The sequence below is a fragment of the Protobothrops mucrosquamatus genome, unplaced genomic scaffold, assembly GCF_001527695.2.
Source record: "Protobothrops mucrosquamatus isolate PMUCROS unplaced genomic scaffold, P.Mucros_1.0 scaffold1603, whole genome shotgun sequence".
Classification (NCBI taxonomy): Eukaryota; Metazoa; Chordata; class Lepidosauria; order Squamata; family Viperidae; genus Protobothrops; species Protobothrops mucrosquamatus.
This window is the reverse complement of record NW_015387766.1, coordinates 295,040-301,755: the sequence shown is the minus strand read 5'-3', so window position 1 is coordinate 301,755 and position 6,716 is coordinate 295,040. Positions and strand designations below refer to the sequence as shown.

The following is a 6,716-nucleotide window of genomic DNA, read 5'->3' as shown; positions in this document are numbered from 1 at the left end:
GCCATCTGTTTCAAGATTGAATTTTTCTTAATGAAACAAGAGAACTAAAGTGCAGAAAAATAACTTTCTTTAAAGGTTACACCTACTCATATAAATCCAGATTTTAACTGAAACACAACATATGGCATACTTAATATTTTATCTGTCTGCATGAAATGGGAGGAGGGAAGGAAGTTGAAAAGCTGTGATAAACCAATTGTTAGCTTATTGGGGATGATTATAGAGAAAATCCATGTACTGTATTTTTTTGAACCATCCAGAATAATTTCTGGAAAGTTGAATATCTAGAGAGCTTTGTTGATTTTCAAAGAGTCTTACCAACTTAGTCTTATCCAGATACTTTGAGCCAGAATTCTGCTAGCCCAAACTAACTTGTCTACTGCAATAGTTTCTTTTAAGTCAGTCTGCTCTTTGCAGAATATTAGTCAATCTCATAATATGGAAGCTTTCCATAGAAAAAGCAAGAACATTGATTTTTTTAAAAAACAGAAAGTAACTTTTCTGAGGAGCACATCTGAATTTAGAGCAACCAAGCAGACACTGAGAACAGATGATGTAGGAAGCTTGTAGTGAATAGCTTAAACTATGTATTGTTTGCTGTAATTAAGAAATATGCCCTTCTTACGTACAGCATGCAATGTCTTTTTTAATTTATAACTTTCCATGAAAAAATATTTTGCATATATTATTTATTCTAGAGCCAGTTTGGTCTAGTGCAGGGGTAGGCAATCTTGGCTCTTTTATGACTCGTGGACTTTAACTCCCAGAATTCCTGAGCCAGCCATGGCTGGCTCAGGAATTCTGGGAGTTAAAGTCCACGAGTCATAAAAGAGCCAAGGTTGCCTATCCCTGGTCTAGTTGTTAAAGCACAAGACTAGAAACCAGGAGACTGAGAATTCTAGTCCCACCTTAGGCATGAAAGCCTAAGGTGATCTTGGGCCAGTCACTCTCTCTCAGCTCACCTCACAGGTTGTTGTTGTGGGGAAAATAGGGGAAGGAAAGTGTATTGGATGTTTGTCACCTTGAGCTATTTTGTAAAAATAATAAAGGCAGGATAAAAATAAGGTAAAATGAATTCTATAATTTGTCATGTACAAACCTTTATTTCTCCAATAAATTAAACTTAAAGAAAAAATCTCCCACCTGGGCCCTAAAGTACTGCAGCATGAGAAAAGGTTCACCACATGATTCTGATTTATTTAAGAAAATAAAATTTGGTGTCTTTAGCCTGGTTGCTGTTACCTGCAGACCTCAGAATCGTTAGGAATGATAGGTAAGCTTTGACATACTTCAAACCTGCCCTCAATGGCGTGCTATAAATGGTTATATCATCAACCTTAGAAAGGGCAAAAGTTATGCAGATATGATCCACCAGCCCATTTTATTGGCAGTCATACATGTGTTCATTGCACATAGAACTACAGGTAGTCCTCGACTTACAACTGTTCATTTAGTGACCATTCAAAGATACAACGGTGACTTATGACTGTTTTTCACACTTATGATTGTTGCAGCATCCCCATGATCACGTGATCAAAATTTGATGCTTGGCAACTGGTTTATGGCAGTTGCAGTGTCCCAGGGTAATGTGATCACCTTTTACAACCTTCTGACAAGCAAATTCAATGGGGAAGCCAGATTCACTTAACAACCGAGCTACTAACCACTGCAATGACTCACTTAGCAACTGTGGCAAGAAAAATTGTAAAATGAGGCAAAACTCACTTAACAAATGTCTCACTTAACAACATAAAATTTGGGCTCAATTGTGGTCGTAAGTCAAGGACTACCCGAATACAAAATGGAAATCTACTGCCTTTATAATTTTATCTTCTCTACATGACTCATTTAAAAAAAAAATCCAGTACATAATAACATAAAGTTTAATATATAGATATTAAATATCAAAATATCTCACCAATAGAAAAAAAAGAAGCAACAAGATTAATCAGTCTGAAAAAAAAGCTAATGTAATTTCTATTGAGCAATAATAGCCTGTTATTGGTTCCCACCAAGGCCAGACTTTAGCTCTACTAAATTAAAAGATTTAACCGATGTAAAAACAAACAATGGCTTAATTAAAATACTGATTTTATTTCAAATGAATATATTGAACACAAAGGAGTTGTCTATTTAAATAAAACTTTATTTAACTATAGAGGTTTTGCGTTAAAAAATAAATAAATATTTGGATAACATCAACGTATCATAGGAGACTTTCTGGCATACCATACCTGAACATCACTGGCTTTCATTCTTGTTTCCTCTTTTCCAACAAAGATGTCATCAATGTCTACAAGTATGTATCTATCCAGGGACAATGTAAGTCTCTTTCCAGTCAAAAATGAGACAGCATCTATAAAGATGAGCTTGTGCAGCCAGAAGTTCAAATTGTTACCAAAAAGAACACGCTGAATTCCATCATGAAGACCCAAGTCATGAATAACTGTTGCATGTAGAACATTTTTAACAATGGGTGGAGGAAGGTTTTCAGGTGCTCTTAGTTTTGCAAATACAACAGGTTGGTAAGCTGAATGATTTACATGGAAAACTGTCCAGTCACTTCCAGCCAAAAGCCCTTTATCAAGCTTGGATGGTTTTGTTAGATGGAGCAGAGGAGAATGGGGATTAATGCAACAATCTTTTATACCTACATTGCTATGGATTCGGAAAGGAGCCCCTTTTAACTGAAAAGTCTGCAAAGTGTTATCACTGCTTCTTTGAAACCCAATTATTCCTACACTGAATTCCCCACAGTATTTATCTAGAAGGCCCCGATTCCAGGAATCCATATTTACATATTTAGAAATATTTTCATATATTATTAGAAGATACTTGCCTTTATTTTTATCTATCAGTACAGGAAGATCACCTTTCCCAGAAGCAATCTCTATGTGATACTGGAACCTGCTGGATTCTAATACCATGACTATATCCTGACCAAGTACAGAGTACTGACTTTCCACAAATACAAGCACAACAGGGTCAGTCCTTAATGGTTCACTGGCCTTAATCATCTTCCATGGAGATAGCAGCACTGGAAGATCCCCACATTCAACCTCTGAAGAAATTTCAGAAACTTCGTTTTCTTGTTTGTAGCCATTGTATAAATAATAGGCTGAAATAACAATGCTCACCATACAAAATGTAGCTAATAATATTACTGTTCGTTGAAAATGTCTATGAAGTTTCACAATAAAAGTCATGTTGTAAGTCAGGCCTAGATGCTTTCCAGTTGTGAGTGCATTGAGATTATAAAGAGTTTCAGAATTTATTCCAGTGCAGTTTTAGCAGTTTATGTCACCATTGCAGCATGTATCTCTGTCTTCAGTATAATTCAGGGTCAATATATTCTGGAAAGGAAAAAGAGAGGGTTAAGTAATTTCCCGCCCATTCTTAACCAATTGATCACAATAATCTCAGAACTACCTAATATAACAATGGAATTAAATCTGAAGTGAGAACTGAATTACAACGGTCTTCTTCCCAAAATCGTTGCGTGAAACGGTCTTCTCCAAGCTGATTCTTCCCAGATGTATTGGATCAATTCCCATTTTCTGCAGTCTATATGGCATTTATCAAACAACTTCGTCTTCATTTGATGCAAGTAATTAACAAAACTTTTTATTCCAAACCAAATACTATTTGGTGTATAAGTTATATTTTGGCACAATATTTTATTTAATAATTTAATTTCTGAAATTTATTATCATCAATATAATAAAAAAATAGATAAAATAATTCATATTTATATATTTAAAGTAATTATTAAAGCATTACAACAAAATATTTTTTTAAAAAAAATAATAAATTAAAATCTTCTTCAATAGCAGGTATAACTTAGTGCAGGGGTAGGCAACCTTGGCTCTTTTATGACTCGTGGACTTCCAACTCCCAGAATTCCTGAGCTAGTATGGCTGGCTCAGGAATTCTGGGAGTTGAAGTCCACGAGTCATAAAAGAGCCAAGGTTGCCTACCCCTGACTTAGTGGGATCCTATGGCCTCTGAGACAGTGATCCAAGAAACAAGATTGATGACTTTTTTTTTTTTTAATCAGAAGGAGCCTTTTTGGAAACAAAAGAAGACAAAAGTTCAGATGATTTTCTAATCCTGAACTTTAGGCTTCCTAAAAATATTCACCTTTGATACTTGGCAAAATGACAACAAGGATGGACAGCCAGAATTCAGAGTTCATTGCATCCAGAAAGGAGGTTCCTCTCATTGCCCCATCAAATTGACCCTTGATAGTGATAATGTATTTTAAAATCCAGAGTTTCTCAGCACTCTGGGAGAATATACAGGATCAAGATTTTTTAGAGACTCCCCTCCACCCAGTATCCAATCAGACGGGGATGGCATGCTTCCAGATTTCACCCATCAAACAATATCCAAGAATGTGACTTTACATTTGATACAATGGCTCTATGGAACAGCTTTTCCCCAAAATTCAGAGAGTCCCAACAATGCTGGATGTGGACCATCCCTTAGACCAGGGGTAGGCAACCTTGGCTCTTTTATGACTCGTGGACTTCAACTCCCAGAATTCCTGAGCCAGCATGGCTGACTCAGGAATTCTGGGAGTTGAAGTCCACGAGTCGTAAAAGAGCCAAGGTTGCCTACCCCTGCCTTAGACACTGGAGCAGAATTTTGTGTGAATCACCAATAAGTATCAATATGTGTTTTGTGAACTATTGTGCTTGGCATATAAGCTATTAGATGTATTACTGGTGGTTGGATTTATATTAGTGAAGTACTTTTCAGTTATTTTTAGTATTGTTAGCTTCCTAGAATGGAGTGGTGAGTGGACAACCATGTAAATTGAATACATAAATAAAGCACAGTCTTTTTCCTGGACTAAAATTAAATATGTTTCAACTAAAGGTGATAAATTGCACAATATTTTCTATAATGGTACATAGATATTAAAACTCATCTAACCAACACTGTGTATGAATAGCATTTTTTAAAGAAAACCAACACTGTGTTTGGCCCTATTTGGCAGTAAAATGCATCAACTTAAAAAGACATTAAAAAGAAATTAATATTTTAAAATTATAAACAGTAATTATTACAAATTAAATGTAGTTATGAGGATGATAATTGATATAGTATGGCTTAATATATGAATTATGTGAAATAATACATCTAATATAAACTAATAGGATAAGCAACATTTGTTATTAGGGAACTAATACAAAATAAACATCATTAAGACATGATAAGCAAAATTATTTTTTTTTCCAAGTCCTACTGATTTTAATGGAAAAAATAAAGCTCCTACATAATCCTTATGCAAAAAATAATCAAGTTTCATTGATCTTAACTTCAGCCTGATTGTCCTCTTTTCTGATCTGATACAATTATAAAGTAAATGTTTGATATATTGTGTAGTATAAGATTAAAAGGACTCGTTCTAGTATTGTTTAAACTTAAAATGTATTTGGATCTTACTTGTTTGGAATACTTATAATTACAGAGTGATCATATTATTGAATATATGTGTGTGTTTATTTATATTTTTTTTAAAAATCGATATTGATACTTGATAATTTCCCAGCATCCATCAGGTATGAATCACATAACCCAGACCTATTCTTTTAAACCTGATACTATCTACAAAATGCTTTATATTTCATGCCTGTGAAATTTTTCTGCAGCACTCCTTTTAAGGAATACCTACTTCACTAAGTACATATTTGCAGCAATCTTCCATAAAGGACTACAACACATTTCTCCAAATAGCCCCTTATGAGATTGTTTTAACCAAGCCCAACTAAACCAAATTTTATGAATATTTGCAGTTGTATTGCTGTTTAGTTCACTTATCTATGTAGCGTTAGCTACAATATAAATAATTAAGACAAATAGTACTTAACCCTATAGTTTACGTCCTACACAAAATATCCTGAAACTGTAGCAACGTAAAAAAAATGTCATATTTCACAGTGTTAACCTAAATATTTCAGTCCTACATAGCTACATGCTGACCCAACAAAATTTGCCCTGAGTCTCTCTTAGATCCAAGGAACCAAGAATGCAATCCCAACGAGTTTACTGAAACATGCTTAACAGGATTGCAACTATGAAGCTGCAAACTGTTTCAACTAGATTGAAATATTTTATTCAACTGTGGATGGAATTGCTAGAAACACTTCAGTCATGCTTGCCTTAACATGCAGTACAAAGTGTTAGGCCCCTATGTATTTTCCCCTCTGTGTACTTTCCCCTCAAAGTAATAGGACAATATTTATTTTAAAAAGTAAAATAAAATCAGATTGGAAGCCTCCAACTCCCATATCTATTATACTTTCTATCTGTTTTAAAATTACTGTTTGTTCTTTCAAATGAGTTTACTCCATTGTCTCTAAGTTCTAGGCCTGCCTTAGGTATGAAAGCCAATTGAGTGATTTTGGGCCAGGCACCTCACAGGGTTGTTGTTATGGGGAAAATAAGAGAAGGAAAGATAATTAGGTATATTTGCTGCCCTTACTTATTTATCAACATAATAAAGTCAGGATTGAAAAAAATAATAAACAAAATTCAGAATAGTTCCTTGGAGACTCAAATTCAGCCAAAATTCAAAATAACATCCAGATAATAACACTATCATGAAATGTATCCTGTTCATCACATTCTTTTTCAAATGAAGTTACTAAAACATTTAATAATTCAGTTCCTTTCATTTTAATCATAAGTACACCTCTTTTAAGTCTAAA

General features: G+C 34.4%; 1 pseudogene; it reads right to left on the bottom strand.

Moving 5' to 3' along the window:
• Positions 1-2,196: 2,196 nt before the first annotated feature.
• On the bottom strand, positions 2,197-3,344 carry LOC107293396 (annotated as a pseudogene).
• Positions 3,345-6,716: the final 3,372 nt, after the last annotated feature.